Here is a 19,897-nt window from a genome sequence, read left to right on the forward strand (position 1 = left end):
CTTTTAATAATTTTTCTTTGTTTTTAATTTTTATCAGGGTGGTTACTGTGTGTTTCAGTGTGTTTCTCCTTGGGTTTATCCTGCCTGGGACTCTCTGGGCTTCCTGGACTTGGGTGGCTGTTTCCCTTCCCATGTTAGGGAAGTTTTTGACTATAATCTCTTCAAATATCTCCTCAGGCCCTTTCTCTCTCTCTTCTCTTTCTGGGACTCTATAATGCGAATGTTGGTACGTTTAATGTTATCCCAGAGGTCTCTTAGGCTGTCTTCATTTGTTTTCATTCTTTTTTCTTTATCCTGTTCCGTGGCAGTGAATTCCGCTGTTCTGTGTTCCAGGTCACTTATCCATTCTGCTGCCTCAGTTATTCTGCTGTTGATTCCTTCTAGTGTATTTTTCATTTCAGTTATTGTATTGTTCATCTCTTTGTTTATTCTTTAATTGTTCTAGGTGTTTGTTCGTTAATTCTTCTAGGTCTTTGTTAAACATTTCTTGCATGTTCTCGATCTTTGCCTCCATTCTTTTTCCGAGGTCCTGGATCATCTTCACTATCATTATTCTGAATTCTTTTTCTGGAAGGTTGCCTATCTCCAGTTCATTTAGTTGTTTTTCTGGGACTTTATCTTGTTCCTTCATCTGGTACATAGTCCTCTGCCTTTTCATTTTGTCTATCTTTCTGTGAATGTGGTTTTCATTCCACAGGCTGCAGGATTGTAGTTCTTCTTGCTTCTGCCAGCTGCTCTCTGGTGGATAAGGCTATCTAAGAGGCTTGCACAAGTTTCGTGATGGGAGGGACTGCTGGTGGGTAGAGCTGGGTGTTGCTCTGGTGGGCAGAGCTCAGTAAAACTTTAATCTGCTTGTCTGCTGATGGGTGGGGCTGAGTTCCCTCCCTGTTGGTTGTTTGGCCTGAGGCGACCCAGTACTGGAGGCTGCAGGCTCTTTGGTGGGGCTAATGGTGGACTCCAGGAGGGCTCACGCCAAGGAGTACTTCCCAGAACTTCTGCTGCCAGTGTCCTTGTCCCCATGGTGAGCCACAGCCACCCCCTGCCTCTGCAGGAGACCCTCCAACACTAGCAGGTAGGTCTGGTTCAGTCTCCTGTGGGGTCACTGCTCCTTCCACTGGGTCCTGATGTGCACACTACTTTGTGTGTGCCCTCCAAGAGTGGAGTTTCTGTCTCTCCCAGTTCTGTCGAAGTCCTGAAATCAAATCCTGCTATCTTTTAAAGTCTGATTCTCTGGGAATTCCTCCTCCTATTTTCCAACCTCCAGGTTGGGAAGCCTGGTGTGGGGCTCAGAACCTTCACTCCAGTGGGTGGACTTCTGTGGTATAAGTGTTCTCCAGTCTGTGAGTCACCCACCCCAGCAGTTATGGGATTTTATTGTGATTGCGCCCCTTCTACCGTCTCATTGTGGCTTCTCCTTTGTCTTTGGATGTGGGGTATCATTTTTGGTGAGTTTCAGTGTCTTCCTGTCAATGATTGTTCAGCAATTAGTTGTGATTCTGGTCTTTCACAAGAGGGAGTGAGAGCACGTCCTTCTACTCCGCCATCTTGAACCAATCTCTCCGATACTGCTAATTTTTAGAATTGCTTTTCTTTTCATTCCCAGTGTTTATGGAGTTCCCCAAATATGCTAAAGTTTTCAAGATTTTTCATCAGTGCTACTAAATCATCTAAGTCAACTTATCAGTGTGAAGTTTTAAAAATATTTCCCTATCTATATAGATTTTTTGGGAAAGTTTTTTCTAGTTTTGAATTTAGGTTCTTCTCAAAAATAGCTGACCTGACAACACAGCCTCCCTCCCACCCCTCACCCCCCACCCCAATTGACTTTCCCTCATTTCCCTCATGTAGTTCTTTGGGAAGCAGTAATTCAGCTGTGGTCAGGCTAACTGAAGCTGTGGTGTTTGTGGAGCTTTGCTTTTTGTTTCTTTGCTCTAAGTTTTTTGCTTTATTTTTAGACTTTCTCTTTGTTTTCTGACGCACAGTGTGCAAACAGCATCCTTTTTTCCTCGAACAGCTTCTCAGGGTTTATTCTATCCTTGGCTCTGATCTCCTGAACATTTAGGGCTGCTCTCACTCTTACCTGCCTGGGGGAGTCTACTCATGTGTTTGGTTTTAGAACCAGGAAGCACCAAGGCTCAAACCGAGTATTTATAATAAGAATTATCTCCCAATTAATAGAGTGTTTCTGTGTGCTGCATAAGGTTCTGGAGTACTGGAGATGGATAAAACTTGGTCCTTGCCTTCTAGGAATTATGAGTTTGGAGTGGCCCTTTCGGACATTTCATCATTAAGTGTTTTCCAAATTTCAGTCATTCGCACATCAGCTTCGTGGTTTTTGCCATATCCATGTGCTCCCCATGTTATTATTACTTATGTAACATTTCTCTCTAGATTAACTCCGTTTTTTTTCTTTTGTCAAAATAAATTTTGTGGGGGAGATTTTATATCACTATCTTAAATGGAAAACCAGTATCACTTGACATAATTAGAAGCGTTGTTAGAAAAAGAAGAGAGTTTATAGAAAGAAGGAAAACAGAATTAAGTGCCCACCGCTTTTGTTTGCTGCAGGTCCTGAGCCTCAGTCCTGTTCTGTCCTTAGTAACTGTTATGAAGAGGTGTTAACTGGATCATGGTACCAATCTTGGACTTTGTCCTTCATGTCAGCAGGGAGATTGGAAGATCATTACGTAGGAAGTTACTTTCTCCTGGTACGATTCAGTGGTAAATTCTTCAGTTCTTCTCATGGATGAGTCCTGCGTTTGTTACACACTGATCTAAGTAAACCCTAAATCTCTTGCCTTCCATTTGCATGTTGCTTTCCGGTTTACAGATCAATTTCACATAAGCAATTTCATTCAGTCTCCAAACAGCCTTGCCAGCGGGGGGTGGGGGGGAAGGTGCAAGGATTGTTCTGTTCTTTCTTAATTTGCGGAAAGTCACTCACTTCATGTGAGGCAGAACTGGGACCAGTGTGGGTTGCAGGTTTCATGTATGGTGCTTTTCTTGCTCTAAAAGGGACCGTTTAGATTGGATCCCCATTCACTGAAATCTCTAGGTGGGAATGCTTTTAGGGTTAAGGTCATCTCTTGGCCTGCCCCTCCCCTGCTTGCCTCAGCATCTGAGTCTCTATTCTGAAGTCTTTACCCCATTGTTTTGAGCATTATTTGTAGGTAGAACAGATTATTAATTCATTTTTTAAGAGACCACCTGATGCGGATATTTACCGTGAGTATAAATGGGTGATAGTTTCAGCCAGTAAACCACTTTCCTTTTGGATACTCTGTTGGAGTTTCTATGACTATTTTGCACCTTTTAAAGAAGTGAGAGTCAGAAGGGTGCTATTTTTAATAGCTTTATTAATTTTCTGTAAACAAAAGTAGTAAATACACATGGTAAAGGCTCAACTACTTTCTATTTATTTAATAACATCTCATGTGTTCTCTTCTGATTGAAAAAGTAATACATGCTCATTGTAGAGAAAAGAAAGTCTGAAAAGTATAAAATGAAAGGATATAAAAATCAGGTTCATGCCCATTTTAGTACATTCCTTTTCAGTCTTTTTCCTATGTGTGCATATATACGTATCTGGAATAACAATAGTATATGAATAACAGCTATGTTTATTGGGGACTAATGACAAGTCAAACCTTCTTGGAATCTTCTCAATAACCCTGAGAAGTAGATGTTAGCTATATTGAGAAAGAAAAATTTAAGGTTAGATCAATGTCGTTACTTAGCCAGGGTTACACAGCAGGTAAGAGGCGTGGATTGGAACTTGTCACTTTAGCCCACTTGGGCTCTGACACCTGTGTCAGGCCATCCCCTCCCCACCACCTGGAGTCCCTCCTCACCCCACTGCAGCGCTGCCCCCTGCTCTGGGCTTCTGTGCCTTCCTCCCCCTCCCTCAGCGTGATGCCTAAGTTGTTCAGAAGGGCAGAAAAGAAGGTGACAGTGGTGGTGTGTTTGCTTCTTTCTTTTCCATTTCCTTTTTTAAAAAAATTTTTTTAATTAAAAATTTTTTAACATCTTTATTGGAGTATAATTGTTTTACAATGGTGTGTTAGTTCCTGCTGTATAACAAAGTGAATCAGCTATATGCATACTATATCCCCATATCCCCTCCCTCTTACGTCTCCCGTCCACCCTCCCTCCCTATCCCACCCCTCTAGGCGGTCACAAAGCACCAAGCTGATCTCCCTGTGCTATGAGGCTGCTTCCCACTAGCTATCTGTTTTACATTTGGTAGTGTATGTATGTCCATGCCACTCTCTCACTTCATCCCAGCTTTGCATTTCTTTCTAAAGTTATGTTTTTCTTGGCTCAGAAAAACATTAAAAATGAAAATATTAAATAATTATGTTGTCCTTTGACTTATATATTATAATGAATATACATTTTAAAATATACACTGGTTCCCTTTTTCTGTTGTAGGTGATAAACAGAAGAAGTGTGTTATTATTTTATAGGAGCTGATATCCAAGACATACTATCTAGTCCTGGTTTCCCAACTCCTGCCCTCAGATATAGGTTAAATAACTGATAACCTACTGAACTGGGCCAAGCATAGCCCACTGTACCCAAAGTTTGTATTTAGAATCTATTTTCTTATTAAGATGTCGTGTTTGATTTCTAAAATGAATTTTCCCACACCTCCTCTTAGCCAAAACAAGACAAAGATAAAAGCAACCGTGGTCGAAAGCTACCTTTTCTCTTTACTTTTTAAAAGGCAAATACTATAAAGAGCCTTGTGGAGGGACCTCAGCCCTGTGCTGATGTCTGAAATCTGAACTTCATAGCACTTATGAAAAGGAAACAGTTTAGCTCAATTTATAATAATATATTGGTCTGCAGAGGAAGTGCAGACTGAACCCTGCTGTCTCAAGTAAATACTCCAGGGGTGTCTGATGGGGAACGTGTCGGGTGCCTGTGATAAATCCACTGCCTGTGGAATTGAGTGAAGGCCCTGCTTGCAGTGCCTGAGGACACGCTTAACTGGGGTTGTCACGGTTTTACTTTTAAATTGGAATCTTTGCCCTAATCTCAGAGTTAGACATGACCAGATTTGCAAACAGATTTACAATTTTCACTAATTTTCCAACCAGGACTTCAAAACACACTTAGAGAAGGAAAAAAAACACACTCTGGTTTTTCTCAGAGTAGGATGATTTACTTTGCCACAGATGTTTTCCATAGACTGAATGCAACCAGGGAGTTAGGGACTTAAAGGTGGCTTGGAGACAAACTGCGGGTTTGTTTTTTTGTGGAACAGATTATACAGTTCAAGGGACATCAGCCAAATTATGTTCATTAACCAGGAGCTGAGTGTGGAGGTGGGATGGTGCAGGACAAAGGTGAGTGCTAGGTAAACATTTGGGCAATGCCCCCTCCCCTTGTTATTATTTTTTACATGTCACTCTTCAAGACTCTGTTCTATCTCCTCTCTTTACTTTCGTTTCCTTAAATCCAACTACATCTCATTTTCACATATGTGTCATTACTATACCCATCAGCTATTTCAAAGCTTTAGTTGCCAAATAAAAATTCCATGGCAAAAAAAGAAAACAGCAATATAAATTGAAATGCACAGTATTTCTTTTTTGGGTTGGCATTCGCTCACCAGCAGTTCAGGGCAGAATAATGGAAAGGCCATTTCCCATCAGGTGACCAGGTTCCAGACTCCCCTCTTGTCCATCGCCTGTGCATCGTTAGTTCCCCTCTGAACCTCTGCCGCCACTGCAAAACTAGTGCTTCACGATACTTGCTTCCCAGGGTCATTGTGAGGCCAACTCAGAAAGTATATGGGAAAGTGCTTTGTAAACTACGACTTAAAACATGGCGACTCATTATGAAGATTGGTGGGGGCCAGGTTTATTTACAGAGCCTGGCCCGTGGATTTTTCTAGATGAGGTTCACCTTCTCTGAAATACCTATGTCTTAGAGCAGCAAGTCCCAGCGCACTGTGAATGTTTGATGTGTATAACCTGAAAACGTGCCACGTTCTATTTCTGGAGCCAACCCGAGCCCTCGAGTTGGAGCCCGTAGCTCTGTGAGCAGGAAGAAGAGAGGCCTCTAGGAGTTTACCTGGGGCTCCTCTGGGACTTCGCTTGGAGACCATAGTATCTTTGTAAATCCTCCAGGTGTCCCTCAATCCTGCCCTGATTTAGACCTTTTATTCAAAGGAAAAGGCTTTTGTTACTTCTTCCTCTGACCCCATTCCCTTGCTCCTCCAACCTCTGACTGACCAACTGAAGTAAAAAGTACCTCTAATATATGGCTTAATCATAAATTCTGAATAATTATACTTTATTACCTCTCATGGGTCTTGAAACCGTAGGTGCTACGTTCTGCTTTCTGCCGAGGCACGGGAATCATACAGAAACAGTAATAAATTATAACTTCAGGCTGCAGTCAGTAGGCTTGAGGAATTGCCATTTAAGTGGAAAGTGCTTGAACAGCCAGATGAGCACGTGCCATGTTTATTTTCGCTTTGAAAAGTAGGACCATGACAGTATGGTTTCAACCGCTTGTGCAACGTGAACTTCCTGTGTTCTTCCCTGCTCAGCAACTGCAGTATTTGCTTCTTGCTGTTCACGTTTTACAGGGTTGAGGGTGTGTCTCTTCTGAAACTTTCGCTCTAGAATATGCCCCTAAAGGCTGACGTTTTCAAACTTGGGCTTTTTTGACTTGATACCGGATTTTTTGGTATTCGGTTGAATTGGGGAGAGGGCATAGCTGGTGTCATAGGCTCTGAGGATAGGAAGCTGAGTGTGTTCCTAGGTACTTGGAAGGATTTGCCTCTCTTACACTTTCTTATCCTATCCAGTCTTTTTGCTTATTTCTGTAGTATTTATGTTGTGAACTTTACTTGAAGCGCATGTGATGAGTACCTACTGAGGGTCAGGCACTGTGCTGGAGGCTTTGATAGATTTCATTTATTTCTCGTAACAAGCCTGTCATGTAGGTAGTTATCACCTTCTGAGCCCCATTTTTTTTCCCAGCAAAGAAAATCGATGGGGATTGACTGCTCGTGGGTACCTGGTTTCTTTCAGGGGTATGCAAATACTCTGAAATTAGTCTGTTGTGGTTGCCCAGTCCTGTGAACACACGAGCAGGCAGTGAGTTGTTTGGTATGTGGATTACAGTTCCATGAAGACTTCTTTAAAAAAGGAAATTGAGGCTCAGAGAGGTAAAACCACTTGTTCAAGGTGACATACCTAGTGAAGCTTGTGTTTGAATCCAGGTTTTTCTGAGATCAAAGCTGTTCTTTCTTCCACTTGGCTAGCTCTACTAATTATATAGTCATGGAATCTTTTTTCGTTAAAAGTGTGGAAAAAATAATATTAATTGAACGATTAATAGATGAATGCACATATATTCTGCACATATATTCTTAGATTCAAACAATATGGAAATGTATAGAATAAAATGTGGAACTACTCTTTCACCTTCCTCTATCTGGTCCTTTTGTAAACCTTAACATAGATATAGCAATCTTAAAATATTTACATCTATGTTACTGCTGCTTTTTTAAAATAACACAAATGGGACTTTATACGTGTGTGTGTGTGTGTGTGTGTGTGTGTGTGTGTATGTATGTATAGGTATATTACTAGAATACTTGCTTTTTTTTTAACTTAATATGTCCTGGAGATCTTTCCTGTCAGTACCTCATTCATATTATTGTTAGTAATATATTAAAAATAATACATATACTAGGAAATAAAAATTCAAACAGTGGAGGTTGATCTAAAATGTAAAGTGAAAAACTCTTTGCCATCTACCCCCAAGTTCCATTTCTTAGAAGTAACTACTTTTCACTGTATTTGCATTTTATTCTTTTAGTGATTCTCTCCCTCTTAACTCATAAAATATGCTTAATACTTCAGTTTTTTCATCCAGCAACTTTAAGGACTATCAGTTTTTTCATGAAGAGAAATATGGAATCGGCTCTCTTATACTCTTTCTTACTCTTGCTAACTTTTGTTAGTTAACGTTTTAGGGTTTTTTCTGTTAATTGATTACTTTTGTACCAAGATATAGATGCTCTCTCTTGACTTCTGGTATTTCAGTCGTAACATTACTTTCACATTTTTGAAGTGCATAACGATTACGTACTGATCTGTAATTTTGATGAGACGACCATGCTTCCTTTGTATATGGATTCTGAACTTCGAAAACCAGTACCTCACAGTGCTAATGTGTGTGTTATTAACTGTAGAACCAAACGGAGTGACTGGATGCATACATAGAAGTTGTCATCCACTGTAATTATTAAACCTCTGTCAGATGAGAGGACACGTTGCAAGTGTCAGGTCGAAATTTTATACCTCATCAAAAGCTCAGAATCATGCTCCATTCTTTAGCTCGCTTTGTATTTGAACCATGACTTTCTTGTGTAGCTCTCCCTTTCCCCGGGAATTCATCATTGCTTTTCTGTATTACTGCTGGAAGAATCATGCCATAGTGATAGCTCTGTGCCACTAGGTGTTTTGTCACACTACTTATTTAATGCTTTGATAAACACTGGCTTCTTCAAACCCACCTGGCACAGTTATCATATTGAGGTTTCTTCTCATTGCACTCCTTGGCAAATTCCATTTTTACTTGGGTCCTGTGTCTTTTGTCTTTTTTGGAATTTTCTAAAAATGCCTTCTGTCTACTTTAGATTCCAGAAAATGTGTACCTTCTACAGTACCTAATACAGTACTTTGAATATGGTAGGTTCTTTAATAAATATTGAGTCAATGAGTGAAATGAACGAACCAAGGACTGGCTTTTCTCCCCTTCATTCATGGCAATACAGGCAAAAGGAAGTACTTATTCTGTCCTTGAAAGCTCCTGGCTGGAAAGGGTTTTGAAGACCCTCTGCAAAACAGATGGCCATTCATCTAATACTCTGGGGTCTCCAGAGACAGCTTTTAGAATCTTCCATGACAGTCTATTCCTTCAGTGACCCATGCTTTACTTCCTTGTGGCTAATCGAAATAACCATGTGGCAACACAGAATTTTCCAAAATGACACAGTGTCTGGATCAATCTGTACATTCTCCTTCACGTTTTTTATAAGAAAACCACCAAAGGTAACAAAAATGTGTTTTTTTTTTTAACTGAGGATGGATGTGTTACTATGAATTATGAGGTCCTTTTATTCTCTATGGTTCATTCAGTCAGTCACACTGTATTGAGGTAATTCTACATCTGGGTTGGGTAGGTGGAGTTTTCCCCTTTGGCTGGCAGTTTTCATATGCCCTCTTTGGCTATTACGTTATCTCTATAACATAACTCCTAAAAGCACGAGCTCTGGGAAGGAATTTTTTAGGCTTTTAATTTGATTGCATAACCTGTATTCCCTCTTTGCCACTTCTGTAAAGGCAGTGAAGGAATGACCATGAATGAAGCCTTTAAAAATTTTTATTTATTTATTTATTTTTATTACAATTAAAAATTTTATTTTATTTATTTATTTTTTTTTGGCCATGCCACGCAGCTTGTGGGATCTTAGTTCCCTGACCAGGGATTGAACCCAGGACTAGACCAGGAATGAATTTGACTTTCCTGAATCAATCAGTCCCTGCAACAGATTTCAAGGCCAGACTATATACCCTATAATGGAAGATTCATTAAACTTTTCCTGTGGAATAATTCTTCTAGGCCCAATAACCATTTAAAATTTTTAAAAAGATGTAAATTATAGTCCTTGGTCAGTTCATTATAGTGGCTTTATCCTAAAATAGGTCCTGGCACAAACCTTTCTCCTTATATTTGTTCATACTGTTCCTTCCACCTTGTCATGTTTTCCCCTTGTGAGTTTACATGTGTAACTCACCTATTTAGGGGTGACATTAAAAAAATTTAATACCCACAATGTCAGGGGCACCAACTATTCAGTGTGTTTGCCATAACTCTCTTTCCCCTCTGGACTGTAGCAATTGATATAGAAGTCTTATCTACTACAGCTAAGCTTTTTCAGAGCCGGTATTATATATATTCTTGTACTATACACAGCACTTAGTACCTTGTGCAGAATAGGAACTTGTTGAGTATCTGGAGACAACAGTCTTTTTTTCCTCCCTAAGTGTGAACCAGAAACCATAACTATCTTCCTCAGTTGTCAGTGGAAAATCAGATGTGAGATAGGAGTGACTGAAGAGAGAAATCGAAAGGTATATGAAGGAACAGAATTTAGAGGTTTAAGTGGCTGCTTCTGTTTCATTCATTAACTTCATTTTGGAAGTTCTGGTGCCCAGAGTTCACTGTAGTAGAGGGTGATGTGATGGCGCTGTGTATACAAACTAGGGAGAGAAGAAACGTCATTCAAATTTTCTGTTATCCTAACCTCTGTTCCTTCTCATCTCTCCATTTCCACAATCCCCTCTGCCCTCCTGTCTCGTGGGAAGAGTTGCCACGTGGAAGGGTAAAGGCAGCCCTTCCCAAAGTGGGATTAAAGTTCTTTTTGCCTATTTAGAAAGCAAGAATGAATGATTAACCTCAAGAATGTATTCTCTTTGAAGCCTAACTATAAACCAAGCATTCCGTAAAAGTTAATTTCAAAAAAAAAAAAGAGAAAGGTGTGTACCCTGAGGTCATCTTCACCTCTGTACCTGTTTTTATGAAAGAGTTTTTAGTCCCCTGGAAAATTATATTGGGGAAGGTTTAAAAAACTAACCAAAACTCTTATCACCCACACCAACTGCAGTGTTCTGTCATTTTTATTTGGGGAATGAATATCTCTTTTCTGAGGATCTCTTCATTGAACATTTTCCTTTGGATTTTTAAAAAATCATCATACTTACTGTTCTAGTTTTTATTGCTAGGTACAAAAGTAATAATATATGTCATCCAGTCAAAGATGCTATCAATTTTAAGATGTATTCCAAATTCAGAGATGTTAAATATGAAGAAAAATTAGGATTGATGGTCATTGTAGAAAATTTACAAACTATAAGAAAGTATAAACTGGATAACAAAAGTACATCATAATATCACCACACAGAGATAACATCATTCATAACTATTTGGTCTAATTCCTTCTAGTGTTTTTTCCTATACTTGGGAATATATGTTTGTTTATTTATTTTTTTAGAAAATTAATATCGTGTTAGGTATAATGTTTTACATCTTGTTTTTTCCAATAATTTTATATCTTGAACATTTTTCCCTATTAAATATTCTTTGAAAACGTGATTTTTAAAAAATGGCTTAAATAGTAATCCCCTAGTTTTGTCATGCCGTTCATTTCCAGTGCTTTGGTATCATATATATTGCCCTGTGAACATCTTTGTATATACATCTTTGTCTGCACCTGTAAGTATTTCTCTAGGAAAGGTTACCAGAAGTGGGATACCTGGGTGAGGATGAGAGTGTCGATATGTAAGGACGGTGCATATTGTACTGTCAGACGGTTAATCAGAAAGATTGTTTTCAGTTTACCTTTCTACCTACAATGTATGAAACATGGTTATTAGTTACTTCTACTAGCCTATTTATCTCACCCTAGGCAACACTGGGCATTACGATTTAAAAATATTTTTGCCAGTTTAATGATGAAAATAACATGAGTGTGACTTACTACTATACCTACACATATTCATATCTCCTTGAATGGCTATAGGATTCTTGAGTAACAAGCTTTCCACCTTTAAACTCTGTAGATATTGTCCCCTTGACCTCTGATGTTTGATGTTAGGAAGATATCTGAGATCATCTTCAAATTGATTATATTGTGGCAAACTGTGTTTTTTTCCTTTGGACATTTGTAGTATTTTATATTTAATTTTTGAACAGAATATGTTTATATATTTGGTCAGCCATTTTGTAGTACAGACCCAGGCCTTTTCACAACTTTGGAAAATATTCTTCTGTTATTTCTTTGACTATTCTTTCATTTCTCTGTTTTCTGCTTTCTTCCCTAAGATTCCTGTTACATCTGTTTTGGCTTCCAGAATCTGCCCCTCGTGTCTTATTTATTCTGTCACTAGTTTTTGTTTTCCCTCTGAGTTCCGGGAGAATTTCTCGAGTTCTCATTTACTTCGGTAATTTGATATTTCTGCAGCATGCCTTCTGTTGTTCACTCCAGCTATCACCATTTTAAATGAAGCCATACGTATTGAAAACAAGTCAACTCCAAGCAACCTTTCCTGATCTCACGCTGCTCCATCCTCACAGCTGCTTGCCCCATTTTCACAGGTGCAGTGCCCTCTTGAATCAAGCGGCTTCTTGAAATACTGAGAATTTTACAAAATTTTTTTCTGTCCGTTTGAGTAACACTTTTTCGGAAGAGACAGTTTCTGTCAAACTGGTTCCTTTCCTTAGAACTGTAATACTTTTGCCTGAGTCTAGTGATTTTTCCTTGTCTGTTTTTCCTTATAGAAAAAGGACTAGCACCGGCTGATAGGCAAGTCGGTGTTAAGGTTTGTTCTGAAAAACTTAGTATAGGTTCCCGACCAAATCCTTCACTTGAAGGAGGAGGAAGAAAATGTATCTTTGCAGGGCCAGATGAGAGAGTTGATGAACTGGAGTGTACTGAATGACTTGTTTCTGTCTTTGGGTGGTATAGATGCTCACAGTATGAGCAAACCCTGGCAGCTTTTGGACCATTCCTGGCATACCTGCTCGCTCCAGTTTCTTACCTCCACAATGCCTGGTTCTCTTCGCAAAGCGATGACTTGCACCAGCAACACGTCTGGGGGTCTATGGGTCCCGCGGGTGGTGTGCATTTAACACTGTCCTGCAGAGGCTACAGGCCTCTGGGTGCCCTGTAGCCTCTCCTGCCCTTCTGCTCTGCACCTTCTGAGCTAGAGGGGGAGCACTGCTCTCAGGATCTGCTTGATATATTTATCAGGATGCTGCCCTTTTTTTTTTTTTTTTTTTTTTTAAGTCCCCCTTTGTTCCTCCACTATGTCCCATGCCCAGCTCTGTTCTAACACTTAGCCAGTTTCACCTCACTCATTTCATGGTAAAATCCTTACGGACAAGATCATGTCATTCAACTCTGCATCTCCAGAACCTAGTACAGCTTCTGCCATAAAGGGATACCAGGTAAATAAATTGGGGCCAAATGAGTGCTCTTGAATTGGGGTCCCCAAATGCTACACAAGCAGCTGCTTTGGTCAGCATTACCCAAGGACAGTGCCCCTCAACCCTCTTCTGCATGAGAATCCCGTGGGGCACTTTCAAGAATACAGTGCCTGGGCCTCAACTCTAGAAATTCTATTTTTAAATTATTATTATTTATTTATTTTTTGGCTGCGTTGGGTCTTCTTTGCTGCACGCGGGCTTCCTCTAGTTGAGGAGAGCGTGGTTACTCTTCATTTCGGTGCGTGGGCTTCTCATTATGGTGGCTTCTCTTGTTGCAGAGCACAGTCTCTAGGTGCATGGGCTGCAGTAGTTGTGGCGCACGGGCTTAGCTGCTCTACGGCATGTGGGATCTTCCCGGACCAGGGCTAGAGCCCATGTCCCCTGCATTGGCAGGTGGATTCCTATCCACTGCACCACCGGGGAAACCCAACCCCAGAAATTCTGATGAAGCTAATCTGTTGTGGGTCCAGGGCGTCAGTATTTTTTTTTTTAATTGAAATATAGTTGATTTACATTAGGGTGCTGCCCTTCTTTCATCTCATTCCACTTATACTGTATCCAGCACAATTCCTTGTAATTTCTGGCGTATTGAGAACCTTTCCCTAATGTTGAGCACTGAAGGAAGTCTTAAATTCTTTTACTATTTCATTGATCGTCTCATTGGGAATCTAGGAATGGGGTAGGTAGAGGCCTGGGTCTCTACTGTCGTCTTGCCAGGAAGCGTCCCCTCCCCCGTTTCGTTGGCTATTAAATTCTGAAAACGTTCTCAGTCATGGATGTCCCCACATCTAGGAAAAATAAGGTCATAAATATTAAGATTGAGGGATGAGAATGGACAGGTGAGTAAGAATGAAAAGCTTCAGTGATCGTGTGCACCTGGGAAGATTGGATTTCAGTATTGGGCTTATTTAGCTCAGGAGTGCCTTTAGCCAAGCGCCTGATTGTTACTTTAAGAAATTTGGGGATGCAGTAGCCTCTGGTGACACACTAGACAACAGAACCGGGGAAATACGGGCTGGGTTAAACTTAGTGTGACCAACTGTCCCAGTTTGTCTGGTGTGAGAGTGGGGATCTCAGGATTCGGGCCTTCAGTGTTACAACCAGGAAAGCCCTGGGCATGGATTGATCACCCTAGCATCAATTATGCCACTGCGTCTGTGATCTCTTATATATGAGATGAGATTTCATGCTACAGTGAACGTCCAGAGTTCCACTGATAGAGCACGCAGCATTTAGCCTGCAAAGAGTAAGAGCTTCTTTTCCATTTGTTTTGTTGAATAAATTCTACAAACTCTGATTCCACTTGAGTAGAGAGTCAGTTTTTAGCTGTATTCTGAGATAGCTCTGGAAAACAGGCATTCTTTAGTGTTTTCTTTCTAAAATTTTTGCATTAGTCTTTAAAGCTGGGCATGTCTTTAGTGTATCCTTTAAGACGTGAGATATACAATCCATGAGGTTTGAGCCACTTTCATAGACTTAGAATTTTAGATAAATTAGAAGCTCTTCAATGAAAATTCCGGGGTTCTTTCTAAAAGTCATAAAGGATTAGAGACATTTGGGAGCAATCTCAAAAGAGTTGTTTGATTAGAGAGTTGCCAAGGATTTAAATAAAGGTACAAGCCTTGGAGTATTACTTCTAATGTTGTGTTTGCCACTTGGCCTGCCTCAGATTAGTGGCGCCTCAGTGGAACAAAAGCACTTAACAGATCTGTTCATTAAGATGATTTGTTTTCCTCCTTATGATGTCTTTAGAGCCTACTGTTAATAGCCTGGGAGTGATAAGGCTTTTATTTGGGTAGGTGAGAATGGCATGTATGTATTTCTTTTGTTTGTTTGTTTGATCTCCTTTTTAAATTTTATTTTATTTTTGGCCGTGCCATGCAGCGTGTGGGATCGTAGTTCCCCAACCAGGGATCAAACCCACACCCCCTGCCTTGGAAGCGTGGAGTCTTAACCGCTGGACCACCAGGGAAGTCCCCAGCATCTATGTGTTTCTTAGAAATTGTTTCAACTCTTTATGAGCACCTGGACCTGGGGAAACTCCTCCAACCCCTGCTTTTTGTTTTTGTTTTGTTTGTTTGTTTGGCTTTGAATCCCCCTTTAGATAAAATAGTTCAGATCTACCAGAAATTCTCAGGTGTGTCCTTAACCAGAATCCTCAGAGAGAGCAAACTGGGAAAGAGAATGGACATTCAGTCCTCTTCAGGCCATAAGCTACACTTTTGAATCCAAGTCAGCAGAGGTTGGATCTGTTTTGATCCTCTATATTAGCTTTCCTTGTCTTTACATTTGCTTTTAATACTCCAAATGTATGACTGCTGTTTTTATCCTCACCTTTCATTGCATCTTGTGCTCTTTGTTCATACAGTGTCCAAATGTTTTGTGACTTACTCATCTTCAATCTGTTGTTCCTGTGAAAATACCAAAAGTTGCTCTTAATTTCACTCTTTCCGTCCCTTCACTTACCCATCCATTAGCAGGTCCTATTATTTTCCTCTAAAACATTCTGAATCTGATCGCTGCTCACCGTCTCCCCTGCTGTCACCAGGTTTTTGTGGGGACACATTTTCAGCTCATTTAGGTGAATATCAGGCAGTGCGGTTGCTGGGTCTGATGGTAAGAGCGTGTTTAATTTTGAAAGAAACTGCCAAACTGTCTTCCAAAGTGGCTGTACCATTTCGCCTACACACCAGCAGTGAATGAGAGTTCCTGTTGCTCCACATCCTCACCAGCATTTGATGTTGTTGGTGTTCTGGATTTTAGCCATTCTAATAGCTGTGTAGTGGGTATTTGTTTTAATTTACACTTCCATGACAAAGGTAGTGGAGCATCTTTTCATGTGCTTATTACAATCTGTCTATCTTCTTTGTCTGTTCAGGTCTTTTGTCCATTTTTTAATGAGTTGTTTGTTTTCTTATTGTCGAGTTTTAAGGGTTCTTTGTATATTTTAGGTAACAGTTCTTTATAGAACATGTTCTTTGCAAATATTTTGTACGAGTCCAAGGTTTGTCTTCTTAATCTCCTGACGGTGTCTCTCACAGAACAGTTTTTAATTTTTATGAAGTCTGGTTTATCAGTTTTGTCTTTCATGGATTGTGCCTTCAGTGGCACCTAGAAAGTCACTGTCACCCTCAAGGTCATCTAGATTTCCTCTTAAGTGTTTTATATGTACACGTTTTACATTTAGGTCTATAATCCATTTTGAGTATTTTTTTGCATGGAGATGTACAGTTGTTCCAGCATCGCTTTTGAAGAGACTATTGAAGTCTTCCCTTCACTTCAGTCTTCTGGAAGAGATTGTAAAGAGTTGGTATTATTTCTTACTTAAATGTTTGGTAGAATTCACCAGTGCACCTATTTGGGCCCGGAGGTTTCTGTTTTGAAAGGCTATTATTTATTGATTCATTTACCTTAGTAGCTACAGGCCTATTCAGTTTGTCTATTTCTATTTGTGTGAGCTTTGGCAGATTGTGTCTTTCAAGGAATTGGTCCATTTCATCTAGCTTATCAAGTTTGTGAGCATAGAACTGTTCATGTTATTACTTTCTTTTCCTTTTAACATCCATAGGTTCTATAGTGATATCCTATTTTTGTGTGTTCTGTCCTTTTTTTTTTTTTTGCCTGCATAGAAGCTTATTGATTTTATTGATCTTTTCAAAGAATCAGCTTTATTTCAGTGATTTTCTCTATGGATATTTTTTGATTTTATTAATTTCTGCTTTTATTTTTATTATTTCTTTTATTCTGCTTACTTTAAATTTAACTTGCTCTACTTTTTCTTGTTTCCTAAGGTGGAAGCTTATTGATTTTAGATCTTTCTTCTTTTCTAACATGCATTTAATGCTACAGATTTTCCTCTTGGCCCTGCTTTTAGACATCACACAAATTTTGCTATTTTGTATTGTTATCTTCATGTGGTTAAAAGTATTTTAAAATTTCTATTGTGATTTCTTCTTTGACCATGTGTTATTTAGAAGTGTGTTCTTTATTCTCTAAGTATTTTAGAATTTTCCAGCTATCTTTCTGTTACTGATGTCTAGTTTACTTTCTTTGTGGTCTGAGAGCAGACATTGTATGATTTCAATTTTTAAAAAATTTGTAAAGGTGTGATTTTTGTTCAAGAATGTAGTCTATTTTGATGAATGTTTCACATAACCTTGAAAACATTGCATAATCTGTGGTTGTTGGATGAAGTCACCTATAGATGTCAATTAAGTTGATTGATGGTACTCTTGAGTTCCACTATGTCCTTACTAATTTTCTGCTGATGGATCTATTCACTTCTTTTAGGGGATGTTGAAGTCTCTAACTATAATAGTGGATATGTCTGTTTCTTCTTGCTGTTCTATTAGTTCTTGTCTCACATACTTTGTTGCTTTATTATAAGACAGATATACCTTAAGGACTGTTACCTCTTCTTGGAGAATTACCCCTTTATCATTACGTAATGCCCCGCTATATCCCTGATAATTTTTCTTGCTTTTGCTCTGTCTGAAATTCATATAGGTACTCCAGCTTTGTTTTTGATTAGTGTTTCCATGATATATCTTTTTCCATCCCTTTACTTTTAATCTATATGTGTCTTCATATTTAAAGTGAGTTTCTTATAGACAATATATAGTTGGGTCTTGTTTTTTCATCTACTCTGACCATCTCTGCCTTTTAATTAGTATACATAGGCCATTGACATTTAAAGTGATTACTGATATAGTTAGGTTAATATCTATCTTATTTGTTAATGTTTTCTATTTGTTGCCCTTGTTCTTTGCTCTTATTTTTCTCTTTGGTCATCATTAAAAAAAATTTTTTTTTCTGTCATTCTCCCTCCTCTGAGACTCAAATTACATTTATGTTAAAATGCTTAATATTGTCTCATAGGGCATGGGTGCTCTTTCAGTTTTTTATAGTGTTTTTCCTCTGTGTGCTTCATTTGGGATTGTTTCTGTTCCTGTGTATTCTACTTCACTTATCTTTTCTTCTGCAGTGTCTAAAGTGCTGTTAATCTCCTCAATGTGATTTTTATTTCACTTACTATGTTTTTCATCTTTAGAAGCTTCATATTCTATATATATGAAAGATACATACATAAAAAAGAAAGATATGTATTTATCTTGTGTGTCATATATATCATATATCTTTTATTTCTCTCTGCTACTTTTTGGTTGAATGCTGGATATGGCAAATTTTATTTATTGGTGCCTGATTTTGTTTTTATTTGTTTTTTTTTTTGAACCTATGGGTACTGAGAGCCATAGGTGATTTTTATTTTACTTTATTTATTTTAGTTTTTAAAATTTTTATTTATTTATGGCTGCACTGGGTCTTCGTTGCTGCACATGGACTTTAGTTGCGGTGAGCGGGGGCTACTCTTCGTTGTGGTGTGTGGGCTTCTCACTGTGGTAGCTTCTACTCTTTGTTGTGGAGCACAGGCTCTAGGCATGCGGGCTTCAGTAGTTGTGGCTCGTGGGCTCAGTAGTTGTGGCTCGTGGGCTCTAGAGCACAGCCTCAGTAGTTGTGGCACATGGGCTTAGTTGCTCTGCGGCATGTGGGATCTACCCGGACCAGGACTCATACCCGTGTCCCCTGCATTGGCAGGCGGATTCTCAACCACTGCACCACCAGGGAAGTCCCGCCTGATTTTGTTATATTCTTTTAAGTAGTGTTGGACTTTGCTCTAGTGAGTAATTAAATTATGTGGAATAAGTTAGATTCTTTTTTTTTTTTTCTCTTTGCGGTACATGGGCCTCTCACCACTGCGGCCTCTCCCGCCGCGGAGCACAGGCTCCAGATGCGTATGCCCAACGGCCATGGCCCACGGGCCCAGCTGCTCTGCGGCATGTGGGATCCTCCCAGACCGGGGCACGAACCCGTGTCCCCTGCATTGGCAGGCAGACTCTCAACCACTGCGCCACCAGGGAAGCCCTAAGTTAGATTCTTTCGAGGCTTGCTTTTAAGCTTTTAAGTGGATCTGGGGCAGCCTTTAATATAGTACTTATTTAACCCTACTACTAAGATTATGCTTTTCTAAAGACTCTATTGTCTCAGGTAGTAGGAACCATTCTGGCTGCTGAGAACATGGAGTATTCCAGGCCCTATGTGAGGTCTGAGATTTGTCTAGTCTATAGCTTTCTGGAACTTATTTTCCTGCCTGTGGGAAGTTTTCATCCACACATGCACAGATGAATACGTAGCCAAAGACTTGAAGGAACCCTTCTGTAGATGTCTGCTTAGTCTCTCCCTGTGCGGGTTCTTCTGTTCCAGTATTCTGCCTTACAAATCCCTGCTGCCTTGGCCTTCCTAAACGTAGTCTCTGTCTTCACAACTCAGCAAGAGAGAAAACTGAAAACTCTGAGTTCTGACATCCCCATCCCTACTCTGTGACTTTGAAACTGTTTCTAGCTAGTAAACTAAGGCTCACCTATTTTATTTCTCCTATCTTTGGGGTCACTGTTTTCCAGTGTCAGAAACCTTTGTTTCCTATTTTTGGTCTGTTTTATAATTTTTTAGGGTAAGAAGGTAAACCTTGTCACGGTTACTCCATAATGTCCATAAGCAGGAGTCCTGCAGTTGGCATTTTGCATTTCCTTTCTTCTGTTTAGAGGTAATTTTATAGGTTGTTTTTGCTGACATGTAGGGGGTGTGGTGGTCTTTGCTTCCTAGTCTAAGTCATTGTCTTTCTCAGTATCTTGCTAAGAAGCCTCTGTTGCTTACATAGGAAATCATGTGTTGCTGGGGACAGTTTGGTTCTCTTCTTTATAATAGAGGACGTGATGTCCTAAGCAGAGGTGTTACAGATTTTGCCTCACATGTGGCATCATTT

General features: G+C 39.6%; 1 protein-coding gene across 7 annotated transcripts in view; it reads left to right on the forward strand.

The window, feature by feature from the left end:
- The window catches only part of FTO (FTO alpha-ketoglutarate dependent dioxygenase), a 373,774-nt gene that overhangs the window by 133,014 nt on the left and 220,863 nt on the right, over positions 1 to 19,897 (forward strand). The gene's annotated exons all lie outside the window — the stretch shown is intronic.

The sequence above is a fragment of the Aethalodelphis obliquidens genome, unplaced genomic scaffold (assembly GCF_003676395.1).
Source record: "Aethalodelphis obliquidens isolate GAN/ISIS:26980383/991018 unplaced genomic scaffold, ASM367639v1 scaffold75, whole genome shotgun sequence".
Taxonomy (NCBI): Eukaryota; Metazoa; Chordata; class Mammalia; order Artiodactyla; family Delphinidae; genus Aethalodelphis; species Aethalodelphis obliquidens.